Source organism: Tursiops truncatus, chromosome 3 (genome assembly GCF_011762595.2).
Source record: "Tursiops truncatus isolate mTurTru1 chromosome 3, mTurTru1.mat.Y, whole genome shotgun sequence".
NCBI classification, from domain to species: Eukaryota; Metazoa; Chordata; class Mammalia; order Artiodactyla; family Delphinidae; genus Tursiops; species Tursiops truncatus.
In genome coordinates, this window is record NC_047036.1 from 155,326,186 (window position 1) to 155,351,987 (window position 25,802).

The window sequence follows — 25,802 nt, forward strand, 5'->3', positions numbered from 1 at the left end:
TAAGCATAAGTAGAAAACATTGGTAAAATGATGCACCTTTTTAGGCCACCTGGCAATATATCTGAAAAGTTTTAACACTGTCAAAACTTTGACCCAGTCTCTGGGCTTTTATGCTAGAAAAGGAACAGAGATTCACAAACATTCTGGGAGGGATAGGGATCAAAGCATCATTTTTAATAGTACAAAATTACAAACATTATAAATGTCTTCCAGAGGAGATCTGTTTCCAGGAATGTTTAACTGCTTAAAGATACAAGAAAATTTCTGGTTAAAGATGGCTGTTGGGGCTTCCCTGGTGGCGCAGTGGTTGAGAGGCCACCTGCCGATGCAGGGCACATGGGTTCATGCCCCGGTCCAGGAAGATCCCACATGCCATGGAGCGGCTGGGCCCGTGAGCCATGGCCGCTGAGCCTGCGCGTCTGGAGCCTATGCTCCGCAACAGGAGAGGCCACAACAGTGAGAGGCCCGTGTACTGCAAAAAAAAAAAAAAAAAAAAAGTTGGCTGTTGGATGTTTTTTCAAAATGGCGGAGGAATAGGAGAATGTGGAGTTTATCTCTCTTCACAAATGCATCAGGAATATACCTACAGATGGAACAATTCACACAGAGCACTGGCTGAACACTAGCAGAAGACCGTGAACACCGGAAAGGACAGGAAAGATCCCTTCATAACCAGATAGGATGCAAGAAAGAGAAGGGGAAAAGAAGAGGAGAGGAAGGAGGGTGGGACCTGTGCCCCTGGTGGGGAGCTGAGGAAGAGGAGAGGTTTCCACATCTGGGGAAGCCCGCTCATCAACAGGGAAATCAGTTGGGACAGAAGGAGCATCTGAAGCTGTCAGAGGAGGGTGAAACAGCTGGTCTGTGGCAGACAGGACAGAGTGTGACCTACACAGATGGTTCATGCCACAGCCCTGTGGGGCCCAGACTGGGATGTGTGTCTGCCAGTGTATAAGGGCTGGGAGCTGGAATGTGGAGATTGGAGAGCAAAGCCGGGGAGAAGACTGTCATTGGCTGTGAGGAGACAGCCTTAGGGGACAGGAGGGAGGTAATCCAGAAATGGGAATGCTTATGGAGGAAATCCAGACTGCCATAGAACCAAGGTGACACTGTTGAGTGATGTGCAGGGGGTGGAGCCACCATTGCAGCCTCTCTCTTCCCACGTGCCAGCCTCTGCCCCCACCAGGCACTAAGAAAAGGCCCCTGCCAAGGCTGGCACACACGTGCCTGCCTCCAGGTGCTAGGAAAAGCCCCTTCCAGGGCTGGCCTTCTCATGCCTGTTGCTGGGCAATAGGAAAGGCCTCCACCAAGGCTGGCACACACGTTCTTCCTGCCAGGCACTAGGAAAAACCCCTACTAGGGCTGGCCTTCTCACACATGCTCCTGGGTACTAGGAAATGTCCTGCAAAGGCTGGCGCACACAAGCCTGCTGCCAGGCACCAGGAGAAGCCCCTGCCAGGGCTGGCCTTCTTGTGCCTGCTGTCAGGCATTAGGTAAGGCTCCCGCCAGGGCTGATCCTCTCACAACAGATGCCGAGTGCTAGGAAAGGCTCCCACCAGGGCTGGATCTCTCGCACCCGTAGCTACCAGTTTCCCCGCAGACCTCCTCACCATCCAGATGGATCTCTCGCAGCCGCCAATCCCCCACCCACCAACGCACCTGTTGCCACTGGGGCTCCCATGACCCCAGAAGTCATGCCACCTCTGTGTCCTGTCCTCACCAGGGCAGACCGACACACAGAGGTGGGGCTAAAACCACAGCTGAGCTCCACGGGCAGAGCAGCTAAGGAAGAGGAACGAAAATCTTTCTCTGCAGCTGCACAAGCCATGGATTAAATTCCCACGATCAGCTTGGTAAACCCTGCATTTATGGAATATCTGAATGGACAACCAGTGTTCCCACAACAGAGACTGGTCTATGGGGGTAAGTACATGTGAGAGTTGGGCCAGGTCACAGTCTGAGCTGCCCCCACAGTGCCCACAGTGGGTCCAGAGACCTACCTAGAGGTATTAGAGGGCCTCCTGGGGAGGCGGAGGTTGGCCGTGACTCATGGTGGGGGAAAGGACACTGACAGCTGAGACCCCAGGAAAATATTATTATTACTAATATTTTTAATCTGTTGTTCTGTTCTTATTTATTATTATTTTATTTTTTAATTAAAAAATTTTAATGGTCTTAATTTTTTATTGTTATTTTTTATTTTTCTATTTTTACTTTTTCATTGTTCTGTGTTTTTTCCTTGTTATGTTTTGTTTTTAATTTTTTTAATCATTTTTGTGCATCTGTTTTATCTTTTCTTCGCTTTTTTTTGTTTGCATTCTGCTTCTGTTTTGTTTCTTGTTTTTTGTTAGTTTTGGTTTAAATTGTTTGATTTTATTTTGGCATTCTTTTCTTTGTTTGGTTGTTCTCTGGTTCTTTGTTTTTGTTTCTTTTGTATGTGTGTGTTTCTTTGTTAGTTTTTGTTTGTTTTTGCTTTTACCATTTGTCTTGGGTTTTATTTGTCTGTCCATTTGGTTTCTTTTTTTCTTTTTTTTTTAACTGTTGTTACTGTTTTTTGTCTTTGTCTTTGCTATTTGTCTTGGGTTTCATTTGTCCGTTTGTTTTCTTCCCCTTCCCTTTTTTTTTTGCCACACCATATGGCTTGCAGGGTCTTGGCTCCCCAGCGGGTGGTTGGGCCTGAGGCTCTGGGATGGGAGTGCAGAGTCCAGGATGCTGGATCGCCAGAGAATTCCCAGCCCCGGGAAATATTAATCAGCAAGAGCTTCCAAGGAAGTCTCCATCCAACTGGCCCCACCCAACTGCCTGCAGGCTCCAGTGCTGGAAGCCTCACACCAAACAACAAGCACAACAGGAACACAAACCCACCCATCAGCAGACAGGCTGCCTAAAGTCATACTAAGCTCACAGACACCTCAAAACATATCACTCAACGTGCCCCTGCCCATCAGAAGGACAAGATCCAGCTCCACCCACAGGAGCACAGGTACCAGTCCCTCCCAGCAGGAAACCTACACAAGCCACTGGACCAAGCTCATCCACCAGGGGCAGACACCAGAAACAAGAAGAACAATGACCCTGCAGCCTGTGGAAAGGAGAACTCAAACACACTAAGTTGGACAAAATGAGAAGACAGAGAAATATGTTGCAGGTGAAGGAGCAAGATAAAAACCCACAAGACCAAATAAATGAAGAGGAAATAGGCAATCCACCTGAAAAAGAATTCACAGTAATTATAGTAAAGATGATCCAAAATCTTGGAAATAGGTTGGAGGCATGGATCGAGAAAATACAAGAAATGTTTAACAAGGACCTAGAAGAAATAAAGAACAAACAAACAGTGATGAACAACAAAATAACTGAAATGAAAAATACACTAGAAGGAATCAATGCCAGAATAACTCAGGCAAAAGAATGGATAAGTGAGCTGGAAGATAGAATGGTGGAAATAACAGCCACAGAGCAGAATAAAGAAAAAAGAATGAAAAGAAATGAAGGCAGTCTCAGAGACCTCTGGGACAAAGTTAAATGCACCAACATTCGAATTATAGGGGTCCCAGAAAGAGAAGAGAAAAAGAAAAGGTCTGAGAAAATATTTGAAGAGATTATAGTTGAAAAGCTCCCTAATATGGGAAAGGAAATAGCCACCCAAGTCCAGGAAGCACAGAGAGTCCCATACAGGATAAACCCAAGGAGAAACACACCAAGACACGTATTAATCAAACTAACAAATTAAATACAAATAAAAAATATTGAAATATTGAAAGCAGCAAGGGAAAAGCAACAAATAATATACAAGGGAATCCCCATGAGGTTATCAGCTGATTTTTCAGCAGAAATTCTGCAGGCCAGAAGGGAGTGACAGGTTATATTTAAAGTGATGAAAGGGAAAAACCTACAGCAAAGATTACTCTACCCAGCAAGGCCCTCATTGAGATTCAACGGAGAAATCAAAAGCTTTAGAGACAAGCAAAAGCTAAGCAAATTCAGCACCACTAAACCAGCTTTACAACAAATGCTAAAGGAACTTCTTTAGGCAGGAAACACAAGAGAAGAAAAAAAACCTACAGAAACAAAACCAAAATAATTAAGAAGATGGTAATAGGAATATACATATTGATAATTACCTTGAATTAAATTATTTAAGTGCTCTAACCAAAAGACACAGACTGGGGGCATCCCTGGTGGTGCAGGGGTTGAGAATCTGCCTGCCATTGCAGGGGACACAGGTTCGAGGCCTGGTCTGGGAAAATCCCACATGCCATGGAAAACTAGGCCCGTGAGCCACAACTACTGAGCCTGCGCGTCTGGAGCTTTTGCACCACAACAAGAGAGGCCGCAACAGTGAGAGGCCCGTGCACCACGATGAAGAGTGGCCCCCACTCACCGCAACTAGAGAAAGCCCACACACAGAAACGAACACCCAACACAGCCATAAATAAATAAATAAATAAATAAATAAAAGACACAGACTGGCTGAATGGATACAAATACAAGACCCATATATATGCTGTCTACAAGAGACCCACTTCAGACCTAGGGACAAATACAGACTGAAATTGAGGGGATGGAAAAAGATATTCCATGCAAAGGGAAATCAAAAGAAATCTGGAGTAACAATACTCATTTCAGACAAAATAGACTTTAAAATAAAGACTTCAAAGAGACAAGGAAGGTCACTACATAATGATCAAGGGATCAATCCAAGAAGAAGATATAACAGTTGTAAATATATATGCACCAAACATAGGAGCACCTCAAGACATAAGACAAATGCTAACAGCCATCAAAGGGAAAATCGACAGTAACACAATAACAGTGGGGGACTTTAACATCCCACTTATACCAACAGAGAGATCATCCAGACAGAAAATAAATTAGGAAACCCAAGCCTTAAGTGACACATTAGAACAGATAGACTTAACTGATATTTATGGGACATTCCATCCAAAAGCAGCAGAATACACTTTCTTCTCAAGTGCACATGGAACATTCTCCAGGATAGATCACATCTTTGGTCACAAATCAAGCCTCAGGAAATTTAAAAAAATTGAAATCGTATCAAGTATCTTTTCCATCCACAATGCTATGAGATTAGAAATCAATTACAGGAAAAAAAAAAACCTGAAAAACGTAAACACATGCAGACTAAACAATATGCTACTAAGTAACAAAGAAATCACTGAAGAAATCAAAGAGGAAATCAATAAATACCTATAAACAATTGACAACAAAAACACGATGACCCAAAACCTATGGGTTGCAGCAAAATAAGTTCTAAGAGGGAAGTTTATAGCAATACAATCCTACCTCAAGAAATAAGAAAAATCTCAAATAAACATCCTTACCTTACACATAAAACAACTAGAGAAAGAAGAACCAAAAAACCCCCAAAGTTAGCAGAAGGAAAGAAATCATAAAAATCAGAGCAGAAATAAATGAAATAGAGATGAAGAAAACAATAGCAAAGATCAATAAAACTAAGAGCTGGTTCTTTGAGAAGATAACCAAAATTGATAAACCTTTAGCCAGACTCATCAAGAAAAAAAGGGAGATGACTCAAATCAATAAAATTAGAAATGATAGAGGAGAAGTTAAAACAGACACCACAGAAATACAAAGGATCATAAGAGACTACTACAAGCAACTATATGCCAATAAATGGATAACCTGGATGAAATGGACAAATTCTTAGAAAAGTACAACCTTCCAAGGCTGGACCGGGAGAGAATAGAAAATATGAGCAGACCAATCACAAGTAATGAAACTGAAACTGTGATTAAAAATCTTCCAATAAACAAAAGTCCAGGACCAGATGGCTTCACAGACAAATTCTATCAAACATTTACAGAAGAGTTAATACCTATCCATCTCAAACTCTTCCAAAAAATTGCAGAGGGAGGAACACTTCCAACTCATTCTACGAGGCCACCATTACACTGATGCCAAACCCAAAATATCACAAAAAAAGAAAATTACAGGCCAACATCACTGATGAATATAGATGCAAAAATCCTCAACAAAATACTAGCAAACCAAATCCAAAAGCACATTAAAAGCATGATACACCATGATCAAGTGGGATTATCCCAGGGATGCAAGGATTCTTCAGTATATGCAAATCAATCAATGTGATACACCATATTAACAAATTGAAGGTGAAAAACCATACGATCATCTCAATAGTTGCAGAAAAAGCTTTTGACAAAATTCAACACACATTTATGATAAAAACTCTCCAGAAAGTGGGCATAGGGGGAACTTACCTCAACATAATAAAGGCCATGTATGACAAAGCCATAGCAAACATTGTTCTCAATGGTGAAAAGCTGAAAGCATTTCCTCTAAGATCAGGAACAAGACAAGGGTGTCTACTCTTGCCACTATTATTGAACATAGTCTTGAAAGTCCTAGCCATAGTAATCAGAGAAGAAAAAGAAATAAAAGGAATCCAAATTGGAAAAGAAGAAGTAAAACTGTCACTGTTTGCCGATGACATGATACTATACATAGAAAATCCTAAAGATGCCACCAGAAAACTACTAGAGCTAATCAATGAATTTGGTAAAGTTGCAGGATAGAAAATTAATACACAGAAATCTCTTGCATTCCTATACACTAACAATGAAAGGTCAGAAAAATAAATTAAGGAAACACTCCCATTTACCATTGCAACAAAAAGAATAAAATACCTAGAAATAAACCTACCTAAGGAGGAAATAGACCTGTACGCAGAAAATTATAAGATGCTGATGAAAGAAATCAAAGATGACACAAACAGATCGAGAGATATACCATGCTCTTGGACTGAAAGAATCAATATTGTCAAAATAACTATACTACCCAAAGCAATCTACAGATTCAATGCAATCCCTATCAAATTACCAATGGCATTTTTCACAGAACTAGAACAGAAAATTTTACAATTTGTATGGAAACACAAAAGACCCTGACTAGCCAAAGCAATCTTGAGAAAGAAAAAAGGAGATGGAGGTATCAGGCTCCTGGACTTCAGACTATACTACAAAGCTACAGTAATCAAGACAGTATGGTACTGGCACAAAAACAGAAATATAGACCAATTGAACAGGATAGGAAGATAAACTCACGCACATATGGTCGCCTAATCTATGACACAGAAGGCAAGAATATACAAATGGAGAAAAGACAGCCTCTTCAATGAGTGGTGCTGGAAAAACTGGACAGCAACATGTAAAAGAATCACACCATACACAAGAATAAACTCAAAATGGCTCAAAGACCTGAATGTAAGGCCAGACACTATAAAACTCTTAGAGGAAAACATAGGCAGAACACTCTATGACATAAATCACAGCAAGATCCTTTTTGACCCACCTACTAGAGAAATGGAAATAAAAACAAAAATAAACAAATGGGACCTAATGAAACATAAGCTTTTGCACAGCAAAGGAAAACATAAACGGGATGAAAAGACAACGCTCAGAACGGGAGAAAATATTTGCAAACGAAGCAACTGACAAAGGATTAATTTCCTAAATTTACAAGCAGCTCACGCAGCTCAATATCAAAAAAAAACAAACAACCCAATCAAAAAATGGGCAGAAGACCTAAATAGACATTTCTCCAAAGAAGACATACAGATGGCCAACAAACACATGAAAAGATGTTCAGCATCACTAATTATTAGAGAAATGCAAATCAATACTACAATGAGGTATCACCTCACACCAGTCAGAATGGCCATCATTTAAAAATATACAAACAATAAATTCTGGAGAGGGTGTGGAGAAAAGGGGACACTCTTGCACTGTTGGTGGGAATATAAATTGATACAGCCACTATGGAGAACAGTATGGAGGTTCCTTAATAAACTAAAAATAGAACTACCATATGACCCAGCAATTCCACTAGTGGGCATATACCCAGAGAAAACCATAGTTCAAAAAGACACATACACCCCAATGTTTATTGCAGCACTATTTACAATAGCCAGAACATGGAAGCAACCTAACTGTCCATCGACAGAGGAATGGATAAAGAAGATGTGGCACATATATACAATGGAATATTACTGAGCCATAAAAAGAAACAAAATTGCACTATTTGTAGTGAGGTGGATGAACTTAGAGACTGTCACACAGAGTGAAGTAAGTCAGAAAGAGAAAAACAAATAGCATATATTAATTCATATATGTGGAATCTAGAAAAATGGTATAGAATGATCTTATTTGCAAAACAGAAATAGAGACACAGACATAGAGAACAAACGTATGGACCCCAAGGGGGTAAAGGAGGGGTGAGATTAATTGAGACAATGGGATTGATATATATACACTATTGATACTATGTATAAAATAGATAACTGGGACCGCCCCAGTGGCACAGTGGTTAAGAATCCACCTGCCAATGCAAGGGACACGGGTTCGAGCCCTAGTCCAGGAAGATCTCACATGCCATGGAGCAACTAAGCCCGTGCACCACAACTACTGAGCCTGCACTCTAGAGCCCGTGAGTCACAACTACTGAGCCCGTGTGCCACAACTACTGAAGCCCACGCACCTAGAGTCCATGCTCTGCAACAAGAGAAGCCACTGCAATGAGAAGCCCGTGCACCGCAATGAAAAGTAGCCCCCGCTCGCCGCAACTACAGAAAGCCTGTGCGTAGTAACGAAGGCCCAATGCAGCCAAAAATAAATTTTAAAAATAAATAAATTTATCTAAATAAATAAATAGGTAACTAATGAGAACCTACTGTATAGCTCAGGGAACTCTACACAGTGCTCTGTGGTGACCTCAATGGGAAGGAAATCAAAAAAAGAGGGGATATGTAAATATGTATAGCTGATTCACTTTGCTATATGGTAGAAACTAGCACAACATTGTAAAGCAACTATACTCCAATAAAAATTAATTAATTAAAAAAAAGAGAAGAGGGCTGTTGATCCCACATATTGATTTCTTCTTCCTCCTAAGACCACACTAAAATGATAATAAGTGAATAAAAAGACATGAGGCCCATGGAACAAAGTGATCCAGAGAAGCCAATGAGGGATTACAACAAATTTTTGAAGGAAAGAAAACAGGTGGGTAAGCCTGGGTTTGCGGAGTGTAGTATAGGTTGGGGTCCAGCAGACCCCCGACTGAGAAGACAGCTGGAGTCCAGGGAGGCTGTTATGGGCTAAATTGTGTCCCTCCCCACTCCCCGTTCAAATATTGCCCCAACCCTCAGGACCTCAGAGTGGCTGTATTTGGATGTAAGACATTTAAAGAGGTGATGAAAGTAAAATGAGGCCATCAGGGTGTCCCTAATCCAAGGGAGGAAGTGGAGATGAGAGCAGGGACCGCGCAGGATGAGAACAGAGGAGGGGGACAGGGCGGGATGGAGGGTCCTGTCCAGGGCATACCACTCTGCTACATCTGCAGGCAAGTCTTAACCTTCCCAGGCCTCAGTTTGTCCACCTGTAAGGTATGAGGACTCGTATTTGAACTGACATTCTGCTATTCTCTGTTACATAGCATGGCCTGGCAGGGTAAGAAAGGTTAGAGGTGAGAAATTGGCAACTATCTTCTCTATGTCATGATTTTTTACCAGGATCAGCAACAGGTGGAGACTGCTGCTATCTGAGTCACCTTTGACATAACCGGGCTTCTGGGGCCCAGGGCCCAGGTGACCTGCGGTGGGCCTTCTGTTAACTTCAGGGTCTTCCTCAACCAGGCCAAAGTGAGGCCCGTCCTGGACAGCTGAGCTCCCCACTGTGGTTTTCCTGTCTGGCCAAAGCAAGCTGAGATGCCTGGAGGTCAGTGAGTGAGGGCCGGGGATGGGGGGGAGGGTGAGTCAGACAGACACCAGGAAAGAAGATCATTCAGGGTCTTGCACTGAGCAAGTGGTCACACAAGTCTGGAGCCCAAGGCTCCCGAGTCCCTTGGGCTGCTGCGCTATCAGACTACGGGGCGAACAGAAGAAGGAACCAGGTGAGAGTAGCACGTGCTTAGATCAGAGAGCTGGTAGTGGTGGGGCAGGCTCTGGCCATCCCTGCAGGGAGAACTGACAGGCCTCTCAACACTCCTGTGGGTGTGCGAGGAAAAGAAGAGCCAGACAGCTCCAACGGTGGGCTGCTATCAGCTCAGATGGGAGGACTAAGGGACCAGCAGTTTCGGGGACAGAGTAAGTGTGAGGTGTCAAGTTGATTATCGACATCAAGGTTAGAATTGAGGGAAGGTGGTCATCAGCGTATCAAAGGCACTTAAGGGAACAGATTTGAGATTCCTGTCACACTGGTAAGTTAGAACAAGCTGCATCTCCCATCTTACAAATTCAGCCCTGTATTCCAGGGACCTAGCACATCTGCAACAAAGCAATCAACAACAAACTGCATAGCAGCTACAGAAACCCCACCAGCACCTTGGACACCTGAAAACAGCTGTGGACTTGCACTTGGTGGAAGCAAGTCCAAGGTGGCAGGGAAAGGCCATTGTGAGCCTGTGGACACTGCATGTCCATCAGCATAAGGACTTGCTTTGAGAAGACTTTCCCCAAACTCAGACAATGAGGATTTTGCTACCTGAAACCACGATGGTGAGAGTCACACAGCCCATTCTTTCTTGAGAGATAGGAGTCCCACGGATCACTCTGACATGGACAAGCAGTGTTGGTTTCCAAACCTGGTGTGGCAGGCAGGGTTCTAGGGTGCCCCCCAAGATTCCCACCCACAGGTGTTCACACCTTGCCTAAGCCCCAACCTTGAGTGGGAATGAATCCATGATTGTGATGGGGTCTTGCTACTGACCAGTTGGCTTTGAAAAGGCTGAGTATCTAGGTAGGCCTGACCTAATCTGGTGAACCTGTAGATGGGACTGGTCCTCTCTGAGGTCACAGAGGTTGGAGGTGTGAGTGGGCCCAGGGAGGGCCAGAAGATGAGAATGATCCTTAGCTGCTGAGAGCAGTCCCCAGCCAACAGCAGTGAGACAACAGGGACCTCAGCCCTAGAACCACAAGAACACAGGTTCTGCCAACGACCCACAGGTGTTGGGGTAGCTCTTTTCCTGGTCCAACCCCCAAGTGAGAACACAGCCTGCCTGCCCCTTGATTTCAGCTTGGTGATATCCTGCTCAGAGGCCACACTGCATCCAGATTCGATCTACAGACTGAGATGATACATGAATCTTAAGTGCTGACCCCGTGCTAATTTGTTATGTGGCAAAAGAAAACTAACTCAACTGTTACAAAGCTTAGATCAAGGGGTTTCTTCTGACATGACTTTCTACAACAATCTCAACTTATGGGTTCCAGCAGGTGAAGGCCATTTGAGCAACATTTCTCCCCAGACAGTGCCATCCATTCCCAAGTGGCCGTTACTTGCTAACCTCTCCTTCTCTCCAGCCCCTATCCTGCCCCACCCCCACAAATACCACTGGGAGCCCCAGTTGCTGACAGCACACAGACCAGAGCTGACCCTGATCTCCCAGACCCTCTCAGAATCACTCAACACAACACCAGACCCTTTAAAAGGCCCCTCCTCCTCCCTAGGACACTTCGAGACTCCCCTTGGCATGAGGCCTCCCCAGCAAGTCAATGCACTCAATGTGGCTTCATTACAAGGGTGCCCCTGGTGGTCTTTACCTACCAGGCTTTATCAGCAGGTAGGAGGAGCACTTTGAATGTTCTGATCTTGTTTTCTCCCACCACCTAAATCTGTCCCTTGGACACAGAGATCAGTCATTCATCCTGTTCCTTGGTTCTTCTGTCCATAGATAAACTAATCCCAGGGCCATGCAAAAGCCCTGCGGGGGGTGGTGGGGGAGGATTAAAACCAGATTACATCTCTAGGCAGGTAGAGGCAGCTTCTTCCAGTCCTGTGTTTCCCTGAGTGTCAGGTGCCTTCCGTGCCACCAGAGCATGGAATGACAGCAACTGCAAATGTTCACAGCAGCTTTTGGGGGTCTGGACCCTTTGTTCTGGAGCTCATCCTATGCCATCTTCTTAAAATCATGAATTGACCCAGACCACGTCTGCCTCTGGCCCTTCTCAACTCACACTACTTGGCAGAAAGCTGGAACCACCAGAGGACAAAGAGCTGAAAATGCCAGCCATCTCAGGATAAAGGTCACTGGACACCATTCACCATCTGAAGCAGAAGTAGCATGATGCCATTACCTAAGGAGATAACATGAATCATGAACAGGAAATTAGTTCCAAAAGGATCAAATGAGACAAAAAGACTTGAGAGGTGGAGAGAAGACAGCCCACCTGTGGCCTTGGGATCTGAGAAAAGATGCAGAAGTGGGTCTCATGGTTTTCTTTTTGCCTCCCAGTTCCCAGCCTGGGTGCTGGAGAAGCCAGAAACCCAGACACAACAAGGGGTGCATACCAAAAAAGCCCTAAGAAAATCTGCTTATCTCTAGCAAGAGGACCAAGAAAAGACACCTTAACAAGATAAGACATTTTAGATGGTAATTGCTCAATCCCAGCCAGACACCATGGGAGAAAACATGCCCACCACACCCCTGCCATCAAGGTGGGACCCTTGACCTCCTCCTCACCCAGACATAGTGACACTCTCTTTCCCACTCACCAGGGTGGTGTGAGAGAAGGCCCTCAATGGGAAGCCAGGTGAACACCACCTTCCAGGGGTTACAGGCTCCTACCTCATCCTTCTGGTGTTGGTGGAAGCCTGATAAGGAGCCATACACTGGCAGTAATAAAGCAGTGCCTCTCCTTCTCCACTGATCAGTATCAGAGGAGGCCCGCTAAAACAGACTTAAATGTAATACCCTACATTCATGGTACCAACAGCCAGTAAAACCTCAACCTAAATGACAGAGACAATCAACAGATACTGACACCAAGATGACACAGATGTTGAATTTATCTGACAAGGAATTTAAAGAAGCCATCAGAAAAATGCTTCAACAAGCAATTACAAATGCACTTGAAATAAATGAAAATACAGAAATTCTCAGCAGAGAAACAGAAGATATAAAAAATAACTAGGGACTTCCCTGATGGTGCAGTGGTTAAGAATCCCCCTGCCAATGCAGGGAACGCGGGTTCGATCCCTGGTCCAGGAAGCTCCCATGGAGCAACTAAGCCCGTGTGCCAAAACTACTGAGCTGAGCCTACTCTTCAGAGCCTGCAAGCCACAACTACTGAGCCCTCATGCCACAACAACTGAAGCCTGCATGCCTAGAACTCGTGCTCCACAACAAGAGAAGCCACCGCAATGAGAAGCCTGCACACCTCAATGAAGAGTAGCCCCCGCTCGCCGCAACTAGAGAAAGGCAACATGTGGCAATGAAGAACCAACACAGCCAAAAATAATTAATTAATTAAGAAAAAGAATAACCAAATGGAAATTTTAGAACTAAAAATGCAATTTAAAAAACTCAATGGATGGACTCAACCACAATTCTAAGTGAAAAGAATCAGTGAACTTGAAGATAGAATATTAGAAACCACCCAATCTGAACAACAGAAAGAAAACAGACTGTGAAAAAAATGAGCAGAACCAAGGAAACTGTGGGACTATAACAAAAGATCTATTTGTGTCATTGGGCTCCTGGAAGGAGAGGAGAAAGAGGGCAAAGCTGAGAAAAATTTCCCAAAGTTGGTAAACGACATAAACCTACAGATTTGAGAAGCTGAGCAAATCCCAAGCACGATCAACCCAAAGAAGGCACTCCAGGACACATCATAGTAAAACTTCTGAAAACATAAAGACAAGGAAAAAGTCTTGAAAGCAGCAGGAGAAAAGTGAATCCTTACTGATAAGGGGAAAACCATTCTAATTATAATGTATTTCTCATCAGAAACAATGGATGCCAGGAGGGAGCAGCACAACATTTTTCAAGTGCTGAGAGAAAAGAATTGTCAACCCAGAATTCCATATCTAGCAAAAAAAAAAAAAAAAAAAAAAAAAAAACCTTCAATAATTAAGGGGAAATAAAAACATTCTCAGAGAAAAGAAAATGAGAATTTGTCCCCAATAGACCTACCCTGAAAGGGTGGTTAAATCATGAAACAGAAAGGAAATGGTGAAAGAATGAATCATGGAACATTAAGAAAGAAGAAAGGGTGAAAATATGGATCCTATAATAGGATTTTCTCCCCTTCTTGAGTTTTCTAAATTGTGTTGATAGCTTAAACGAAAATTATAACATTGTTTGGTGTGGTTCTAAAAGTTTAGAGAGGAAATGTTTAAGACAGTTGTATTATAAATGAAGGATGTAAAGGAAAGTAAGTTTCTAGACTGTACTTGAATTGATAAAAACATCATATCACAGTCTACATCAGCAGACTATGATGTCATATAAAATAGAATACCTAAACCAACCATTTAAAAAGCTAGACAAAGAGATATACTCAAAAGCACAGTGGAAAAAGCAAAAAAAATGGAACTCTAAAAAAATTTTCAGGTAACCAACAGGAATGTATGAAAAAGAAAACAGAGAAACAGAGGAAACAAACAGAAAACAAAAAATAAAATGGCAGACATAGCCACAACATATCAATAATTACACTAAATGGAAATGGCCTACTTTATTTTTAATAGCCAAAAATCCCAAACAACCAAAATATCCCTCAGTAGATGAATGGTTAAACAAACTTTAGTACAACCATTTATTGTAATACTTTAAAAAACTATTGATCCACACAACAACTTAAATGGAGCTCAAGGACAGTGAAAAAGCCAATTTCAAAGGTCACATGCTGTGTGATTCCATGTATGTAACATTCTTGAAATGACAAAGTTATAGAGCTAGAGAACAGATTAGTGGTATGAGGGTAGGAGTTTGTGGGGAGGGGTAGATGGGACTATAAATAGGCCGCACAAGGGAGAGTTGTGGGGTAATGGAAGAGCTCTGTATCTTGATTGCAGCAGTAGTTCCATGAATCTACACAGGTAGATGAAATGGAAAACTACACACAAACATCATATCAATGACAATTCCCTGCCTTTGATATTGTACTATAATTATGTAAAAATAACCATGGAGAGAAACAGAAAAAAAGGGCACACTTTATGTACTATTTTTGTGAATCTATGATTATTTTTAAATAAAAACATTTTTTAAGTGGTAAGAGATTTGAACTGACACATCACCAGAGAGGATGTATAGAAGCCAAACTCGTCCATGAAAAGATATGCACTAGTATTAGCCATTGGGAAATGTACATGAAAACCACAGTGAACTGTCATTACACACCTATTAAAATGGCTAAAATAAAAAACAGTGACAATAAAATGCAAAATGCTAGCAAGAATGTGGAGCAACTGGAACTCATGCTGTTGGTGGAATGCAAAATAGTGCACCACTCTGGAAAACAGTTTGGCGATTTCTTATAAAGTCAAATATACACTTATCCCTGTTCCTAGGTATTTACTACCAAGAGAAATAAATCTTTGTTCACACAAAAATGTGTACAATTTACCCTAGATAAACGAAACACTAATGCTTATAGCAGTTGTATTCATGATTACCAAATACTGCAAAGGACCCAAATGTCCTTTGGGACAGGAGAACAGGCAAACAAACCATGGTGTCTCCATACAGTGGAATACTCCTCCGTGACAAAAAAGGAATGAACTATTGTAAATTTAACAGCTTGGATGAAGCTCAAAAGCAATATGCTGAGTGAAAGAAGACAGTCTCAAAGGTTCACATACCATATGATTCCATTTATACGATATTCTCCAAATGACATTATGGAGATGGAGAAGACATCAGTGGTTGCAATGGGTTATGGGTGAAAGGACACACATAAGGAGTTGTTTGTGGTGATGGAGTAATCCCATATGATTGTGATGGTGGTTCTTCACACGTGGTAAAATTTCATAAAAACACACGTGCATGTGCACACGCACACACACACACACAAAGTGAGTGCCTGTAAAACCTGGTAGAATCCAGAGAAGGTCTGCAGCCTAGGAAACTGAATTATGCCAATGTCAGTATCCTGGTTTTGATAATGATATATATCATTATATATTTATATAACAGATTATCACTAGAGGAAGTTTGGTGAAGGGTACGTGAGAATCCTCTGCACTATTTCTGCAACTTCTGCTGGAACATGGGGGGTTTGCAGAGCGGACCCAGGGAGGGGACAGCTGTTGGCTGTGAAGAGACAGCCTGAAGGGACAAGAGTAAGGAGCTCCACAACTGGGAAAGTTTGCAGAAGAAGCCTGGGCCACCATAGAAGCAAGGCACCATTGTTGCATGGTGTGCAAGGGGTGGGGCCACCATTGCAGCCCCCTTCCCCACCTGCCAGCCCCTCCCTCCACAAGCCCTAGGAGAGGAGCCCACCTGAGTGGGCTCGCCCACTCCTCAAGCCAAAGCCTCCTCCAGCAGCACAGGCCCAGGAAGGCCCAAGCATAGTCCCTGCCAAAACCTCCTTGGGCCATGCTGGTCCCAGTGACCCATACACAGCCCCCACCAAAGCCTCCTCCGGCCCACCTCAGTGTCCACACGCATCAACACCTCCACCGCTGCTGATCTGCTTGGGCACATGCACTCTGGGGCAGCCTCAGGAGCAGACACTGGTGGGAGGAACACACACAGAGGTGGGGATGAAACCACAGCTGAGCCCCAGGGGCTGTGCAGCTAAGGAAGAAGAGCTGAAATCTCTCCTCATGGCTGTGTGAACCACGGAGTTACACCTCTGCTGATGGCTTCTTAAATTCAGTGCCAGTGGAACATCTGAACAGACAACGGATGCTCATGCAGCTGAGACGGATCTGGCTTTAGCAGCAATGGGCTTTGTGGGCATGTACATGTGAGGGTTGGGCCAGGCCAGAGTCTGAGCTGCCTCCATAGTTCCCACAGCAGGTCCAGGTGCATGACTACTGCAGTCCTGGGACCAGACCTCAGGGGATCTGCACCAGTGGCCTGGTGAAAACAACACCTGAGAGTCACCAGGACCATTTGCCAGCATACCCACAGTTAAGGTGGGACTGAGAGCAGTGCCAACAACAGTGTACTTTGTGAGCTCACATAACAGGCAAAAGGGGACACAACAGAGCACACTCACAGGTGAACAGCCCCAGACAAGGAATACTCAGAGGCTTCTCTCCCAGTGGGAGTGCTCCGATCCCACCCACCTCACACCACAGATCAGAAACACAGCTAAGAAACAGATCTCGGTGCCTCTACTTCAACAACTAGGAAACACACAATGCCCATGATAGGTCAGTAACAACCACAGAGCTAATGGGAGGCCCCTCTCAATATCCACCTCACCCACCAGGGGTCAGAGGGGAGCCCCACCAGAAGCAAGAGGAACTATGATCCTGCAGCCTGCAGAAAGGAAACCACAAACACAATAAGACAGACAAAATGAGAAGACAGAGAAATCTGCTGCAGATGAAGGAGCAAGATAAAAACCTACAAGAAGAACTAAATGAAGAGGAGACAGGCAATCTACCTGAAAAAGAATTCAGAATAATGAGGGTAAGGATGATCCAAAATCTTGGAAAAAGAATGAAGGCATAGATTGAGAAGTTGCAAGAAGTGTTTAACAAAGACCTAGAAGAACTAAAGAACAAACAAACAGAGATGAACAATACAATAACTGAAATGAAGAATACTCTAGAAGGAATCAATAGCAGAATAACTGAGGCAGAAGGATGGATAAGTGAGCTGGCAGATAGAATGGTGGAAATAACTGTCACAGAGCAGAATAAAGAAAAAAGAATGAAAAGAAATGAGGACAGACTCAGAGACCTCTGGGACAACATTAAATGCACCAACATCGAATTATAGGGGTCCCAGAAGAAGAAGAGAAAGAGAAAGGGCCTGAGAAAATATTTGAAGAGATTATAGTCAAAAACTTCCCGAACATGGGAAAGGAAATAATCAGCCAAGTCCTGGAAGAACAGAGTCCCATACAGAATAAAACCAAGGAGGAACACACTGAGATACATATTAATCAAACTAAAAAATTAAATACAAAGAAAAACTATTAAAAACAGCAAGGGAAAAGCAACAAATAACATAAAAGGGAATCCCCATAAGGTTAACTGCTGATTTTTCAGCAGAAACTCTGCAGGTCAGAAGGGAGTGGCAAGATATATTTCAAGTGATGAAAGGGAAAAACCTACAACCAAGAATACTCTACCCAGCAAGGATCTCATTCAGACTCAATGGAGAAATCAAAAGCTTTACAGACAAGCAAAAGCTAAAAGAATTCAGCACCACTAAACCAACGTTATAAAAAATGCTAAAGGAACTTCTCTAGGCAGGAAACACAAGAGAAGAGAATAAAAGAGGAAGTAAGAAAGAATACCTACATAAACAAACCCAAAATAATTAAGAAAATGGTAATAGGAACATACATATTGATAATTACCTTAAATGTAAATGGATTAAATGCTCCAAACAAAAGACATGGACTGCTGAATGGACACAAAAGCAAGACCCATATATATGCTGTCTACAGGAGACCCACTTCAGACCTAGGGACACATACAGACTGAAAGTGAGGGGATGGAAAAAGATATTCCATGCAAAGGGAGATCAAAAGAAAACTGGAGTAACAATACTCATTTCAGACAAAATAGACTTTACAATAAAGACTTCAAAGAGACAAGGAAGGTCAATACAAAATGATCAAGGGATCAAGCCAAGAAGAAGATATAACAGTTGTAAATATATATGCACCCAACATAGGAACACCTCAATATATAAGGCAAATGCTAACAGCCATCAAAAGGGAAATCGACAGTAACACAATAGTAGTGGGGGACTTTAACATCCCACTTATACCAACAGAGAGATCATCCAGACAGAAAGTTAATAAGGAAACCCAAGCCTCAAATGACACATTAGACCACATAGACTTAATTAATATTTATAGGACATTCCATCTGAAAGCAGCAGAATACACTTTCTTCTCAGGTGCACATGGAACATTCTCAAGTATAGATCACATCTTGGATCACAAATCAAGCCTTGGTAAATTTAAGAAAACTGAAATCATATCAAGCATCTTTTCCAACCACAATGCTATGAGATTAGAAATCAATTACAGGGGGACTTCCCTGGTGGTGCTGTGGTTAAGAATCCACCTGCCAATGCAGGGGACATGGGTTTGAGCCCTGGTCCAGGAAGATCCCACATGCCACAGAGAAACTAAGCCCATGTGCCACAACTACTGAGCCTGCACTCTAGAGCCTGTGAGACACAACTATTGAGCCTTCATGTCACAACTACTGAAGCCTGTGCACCTAGAGCTCATTCTCCACAACAAGAGAAGCCACCACAATGAGAAGCCTGCACACCGCAACAAAGAGTAGCCCCCTCTCGCCACAACTAGAGAAAGCCCACGCACAGCAACGAAGACCCAATGCAGCCAAAAATATATAATAAAATAATAAGTTTTTAGAAAAAAGAAATCAATTACAGGAAAAAAATTGTAAAAAGCACAAACACATGGAGGCTAAACACTGTGCTACTAAACAACCAATGGTTCACTGAAGAAATCAAAGAGGAAATTTTAAAAAAATCTAGAGACAAATGACAATGAAAACACGTTGATCCAAAATCTATGGAATGCAGGGACTTCCCTGGTGGAGCAGTGGTGAAGTATCACCTGCCAATGCAGGGGACACAGGTTCGATCCCTGGTCCAGGAAGATCCCACATACCGTGGAGGAACTAAGCCCATGCACCACAACTACTGAACCTGCGCTCTAGAGCCTGTGAACTCTATAGCCTGCACACCACAACACTGAGCCTTCAGGCTTCAACTACTGAAGCCTGCACTCCTAGAGCTCATGCTCTGCAACAAGGGAAGCCACCACAATGAGAAGTCCATGCGCCACACTGAAGAGCAGCCTCTGCTCACCACAACTAGAGAAAGCCCGCATGTAGCAACAAACACCTAAAGCAGCCCAAAAAATCAAATAAAATAATAATTTTAAAAATTAAAAAATAAAAACAAAACCTATGGAATGCAGCAAAAGCAATTCTAAGAGGGAAGTTTATAGCAATACAATCTTACCTCAAGAAACAAGAAAAATCTCAAATAAACAACCTAGTCTTACACCCAAAACAACTAGACAAAGAAGAACAAACAAAACCCAAACTTAGTAGAAGGAAAAAAATAAAAACCAGAGCAGAAAAAAAAATAGAGATGAAGAAAACATGAGCAAAGATCAATGAAACTAAAAGCTGGTTCTTTGAGAAGATAAAAAAAATTGATAAACATTTAGCCAGACTCATCAAGAAAAAAAGGGAGAGAACGCAAATCAATAAAATTAAAATGAAAAAGGAGAAGTTACAATGGACACCACAGAAATACAAAGGTTCATAAGAGACTACTATAAGCAACTATAAACCAATAAAATGGACAACCTAGAAGAAATGGACAAATTCCTAGAAAGGTATAACCTTCCAATACTGAACCAGGAAGAAATAGAAAAAATGAACAGACCAATCAAAAGTACTGAACTTGAAACTGTAATTTAAAAACTCCCAACAAACAAAAGTCCAGGACTAGATGTCTTCACAGGAGATGTCTGTCAAACATTTACAGAAGAGTTAACACCTATCCTTCTGAAACTCTTCCAAAAAATTGCAGAGGAAGGAACACTCTCAAGCTCATTCTGTGAAGCCACCATCACCCTGATACAAAAACCAGACAAAGATATCATGAGAAAAGAAAATTACAGGCCAATATCACTGATGAACATGCAAAAATTCTCAACAAAATACTAGCAAACTGAGTCCAACAACACATTAAAGGGATCATACACCCTGATCAAGTGGGATTTATCCCAAGGATGCAAGGATTCTTCAATATACACAAATCAATCAATGTGATTCACCACATTAACAAACTGAAGAATAAAAAACATCTGATCATCTCAATAGATGCAGAAAAAGCTTTGGACAAAATTCAACACCGATTTATGATAAAAACTCTTCAGAAAGTCGGCTTAGAGGGAAACGACCTCAACATAATAAAGGCCATATATGACAAACCCACAGCTAACATCATACTCAATGGTGAAAAGCTGAAAGCATTTCCTCTAAGATGAGGAACAAGATGAGGATATCCACTCTTGTCACTTTTATTCAACATACTTTTGGAAGTCCTAGCCATGGCTATCAGAGAAGAAAAATAAATAAAAGGAATCCAAATTGGAAAAGAAGAAGTAAAACTGTCACAGCTTTCAGATGACATGATGCTATACATAAAAAATCCTAAAGATGCTACCAGAAAACTACTAGGGCTCATCAGTGAATTTGGTAAAGTTGCAGGATACAAAATTAATGCACAGAAATCTCTTGCCTTTCTATACACTAACAATGAAAGATCAGAAAAAGAAATTAAAGAAACAGTCCCATTTACCATATCATCAAAAAGAATAAAATACCTAGGAATAAACCTACCTAAGTTGGCAAAAGACCTTTACTCAGAAAACCATATGATACTGATGAAAGAAATCAAAAATGACACAAACAGATGGAGAGATATAAAATGTTCTTGGATTAGAAGAACCAATATACTCTCCAAAGCAATCTACAGATTCAGTGCAATCTCTATCAAATTACCAATGGCATTTTTCACAGAAGTAGAACAAAAAATTTTACAATCTGCATGAAAACACAAATGACCCCGAGTAGTCAAAGCAATCTTGAGAAGGAAGAACGGAGCTGGAGGAATTAGGTTCCCTTGTTCAGACGACACTACAAAGTGACAGTAATCAAAACAGTATGGTACCAGCACAAAAACAGAAATATAGACCAAATGAACAGGATAGGAAGCCCAGAGATAAACCTATGCACATATGGCCACCTAATCTATGACAAAGGAGGCAAGAATATACAATGGAGAAAAGACAGTCTCTTCAATAAGTGGTGCTGGGAACACTGGACAGCTACATGTAAAAGAATGAAATTAGAACACTCCCTAACACCATACCCAAAAATAAACTCAAAATGGATTAAAGACCTAAGTGTAAGGCCAGATACTGTAAAACTCCTAAAGAAAACATAAGCAGAACACTCTTTGACATAAATTGCAGCAATATCTTTTTCAATCCACCTCCTAGAGTAACAAAAATAAACAAATGGGACCTAATTAAACTTAAAAGCATTTGCACAGCAAAGGAAACCATAAAAAAGACAAAAAGACAACACTCAGAATGGGAAAAAATATTTGCAAACAAAGCAACTGATAAAGGATTAATCTCCAAATTATACAAACAGCCCATGCAGCTCAATATCAAAAAACAACAAACAACCCAATCGAAAAATGGGTGGAAGACTTAAATAGACATTTCTCCAAAGAAGACATACAGATGGCCATCAAACACATGCAAAGATGCTCAACATCACTAACTATTAAAGAAATGCAAATCAAAACTACAATGAGGTATCACCTCACACTGGTCAGAATGGCCATCTTCAAAAAATCTACAAACAACAAATATTGGAGAGGATGTAGAGAAATGGGTACCCTCCTATACGGTTCATGGGAATGCAAATTGGTACAGCCACTATGGAGAACAGTATGGACTTTCCGTAAAAAGCTAAAAATAGAGCTACCATATGATCCAGCAATTCCACTCCTGGGCATATATCTGGAGAAAACTATAATTCAAAAGGATGCATGGGGGCTTCCCTGGTGGCGCAGTTGCAGGCGACACGGGCTCGTGCCCCGGTCCGGGAAGATCCCACATTGCCGCGGAGCGGCTGGGCCCGTGAGCCATGGCCGCTGAGCCTGCGCGTCCGGAGCCTGTGCTCCGTGATGGGATACTGCAGCACTCTTTACAATAGCCAGGACATGGAAACAACCTAAATGTCCATCAACAGAGGAGTGGTTAAAGAAGATGTGGTACATGTGTACTCAGCCATAAAAAGGAAAGAAATAATGCCATTTGCAGCAATACGGATGGATCTAGAGATTGACATACAGAGTGAAATAAGTCAGAAAGAGAAAAACAAATATCATATAATATTGCTTATATGTGGAATCTAGAAAAATGGTACAGATGAACTTATTTGCAAAGCAGAAATGAAGTCACAGAGGTAGAAAACAAACTTATGGTTAGCAAGGGGAGAAGGGGATGGGATAAATTGGGAGACTGGGATTGACATATATACACTACTATATATAAAATAGATACCTAATTATTTTATACTGTGATAATGGGAGGAGGACCAGATCTGCCCTGGAGAGGAGTTTGGGACAGGAGGAGATTCAATCTCCTCCTTGAAGCATTTCCTGATAACCCAGACAGAAGGGCTCTCTCCCTCTTGGAGATTTGAAAACTCTGAAAGATTGTATCTTGTTCAATCTTTAAAAAAAGAAAAAAATCTTATGGGAAAATTGAAGAGCCAAGTGAGCCTCTTTCTGCATCCCCTTTGCACTAGAATCTGTCCCATAACTAAATAGTCATGAACAGTGGGATGTCCACCTACCCTGGGTGTGGGCAATAAGGGAGAATATTGTCTGTACAGAGTTTTAAAGCAAATAAAAGTTGGTCTACTTTTAATGATCACCATGTACCAGCAATTCTGAAAAATATCAGTGATAAAATGTTCCTCCATCCCCAAATATTTTGGTCTAAGTTCTAAATAATGACCATGGTTACTCCTAAATTTTAATAATATGTATGTAAGTTTCAAATTAGCACATTTTCAGTACTTCCCCTTTAAGAAACATTGCATCTACCTGAAAGTTAACTCAGAGAACTTCAAATTCAGCTATATGTGTTCACTTCAAGAGCAAATTCATAAATGTTCAGAATCACATGAGCTTGCTCTAGGCATAGTTTGTGTCTCCAACCCCTGTGGTACTGTATATTTCTACATTTAAACAGTAGATTTTAAATAAACAATAATACCACAGTGATTAGAGACAAGAAACAAAATGTGTGTTGTTTCATTTCTTTCATTCTATGCAACCATTTTGAATATTTATTTGTTTAAAATTTAAAACAGTGAAACAGAATACAAACTGTGAGATACAATTGTTTTCTCATGCATGAACTAAAGTTTATATCTGAACTGTTTTATTGATTAATATCTTTATAATTTATAATCTTTAAAGTGTTGTTTTAAAATTAAAGAATGGATCAAGAAAATAAAACTTTACATTAGCGATTAAAAAAAAAATAGATACCTAATGCGTACCTACTGTATAGCACAGGGAATTCTACTCAATGCTCTGTGGTGACCTAAATGGGAAGGGAACCTAAAAAAGAGTAGAGACATATATATATTTATTTATTTATATATATGTCACTTTGCTGTACAGAAGAAACAAACACAACATTGTAAAGCAACTACGCTCCAATAAAAATTAACTAAAAAAGAAAACAACTTCTAAAAAAAAAAAAGCTACTAAGGGCTTCCCTGGTGGTGCAGTGGTTGAGCGTCCGCCTGCCGATGTAGGGGATACGGGTTCATGCCCCGGTCTGGGAATATCCCACATGCCGCGGAGCGGCTGGGCCCGTGAGCCATGGCCGCTGAGCCTGCGCATCCGGAGCCTGTGCTCCGCAATGGGAAAGGCCACAGCAGTGAGAGGCCTGTGTACTGCAAAAAAAAAAAAAAAAAAAAAAAAAAAAAAAAACTTCTGTTCATCTAAAGACAATGTTGAGATAATAAAAATGCAAAGCATCAGACAGAGAGAAGAAATGTTCACAATATACATATGTGACAAAGGTCTTGCATCCAGCCTGTATAAATAACACCTACAAATCAAAAGTAAAAAGACAGCATAATAAAACAGTGTGTTAAACACTCAAACAGATACTTCAAAGTAAGAAGATATACAAATGTTATTAGAAAAATGCAAAGTAAAACCACAGTGAGCTACCACTTCACACCCACTAGTAGAACAAAAATTTAAATGAATGAATAACATCAGGATTTTTGCTTCCATGGAGTAACAGGGAGTGGATTTACCTTCCTATCTAAAACAACAGCAACAAAGACTAAAAAAGAAAAGAAATGGGCAAAATACATAAAACAACAGACAGTGAGTGTGAAAACAGTGCAAGACAGTGATCCCTAAAAGAGGGAAAGCGAGCAAGGTCAGCTCTACAATTGCTCAGTTGACTGTCTGGGGAGCGTCCACGTTGAGGTAGGGAGAAGGATCCAGAAGGAGCCTGGGGTCTTCCTGAGCTGAGGATACAGAGTCGGGAGTCTAAGAATCCAGATTGGATTGAGTTCACAACACAGAGCACTGGAGAGGAGAGAGCCGCATGGAGAGTGTTCTTGAGAGTTGCAGAGGGCTCCCTCAAGTCATCCATGACGGCTGATCAGCACATACATGCGATGAAACTACTCAAAGCCAGAGGAGGGACCACCTGAAAGAATCAGAGAAATAATCTCCGTAGCTCACACAGGTCAGCAACAGTTTATGTTCCCAACAGCCAGACTGGAAAAGCCTCATAATTCAGAGGACGTCAAATGGAGTCATCAGAAGTACACTGCCTCAGTGCTAGGGAAAAGTTAGCCCTAGACTAAATCCTGCTCAGGTCCTGACAAACAAAGCTTTAAAGAAAGCGTCAGAAGAAGTGTTCAAGTAACTTAACTGTATTCAGAATAAAGCTGAAGAATTTTTATAAGAATACAAAAGTATTCAGCGAAATAAGTTAAAATTCACAATGTCTGACTCTCAATTGAAAATTACCAGACCTGCAAGTAAGCGGAAAAATGACCCATAATGAAGAGAAAAAGCAATCAAGCAATAGAAATAGACACAGGTGAGACAGATGAGAAAAAGAGTAGACAAGCACATCAACACAATGACTGTAGGGATTTCACATATTTGTGAAGGTAGAGGAAAAACTGAACAGGTTATGTAGAGACAAG

General features: G+C 41.7%; 1 long non-coding RNA gene across 1 annotated transcript in view; it reads right to left on the reverse strand.

The window, feature by feature from the left end:
* Positions 1-156: 156 nt before the first annotated feature.
* Positions 157-25,802, reverse strand: part of LOC141278373 (uncharacterized) — a 35,395-nt gene continuing 9,749 nt past the window's right edge. The window contains exon 3 of the long non-coding RNA XR_012331011.1: positions 157-472. This is a non-coding gene — a long non-coding RNA (uncharacterized lncRNA). The remainder of the gene's footprint in view (positions 473-25,802) is intronic.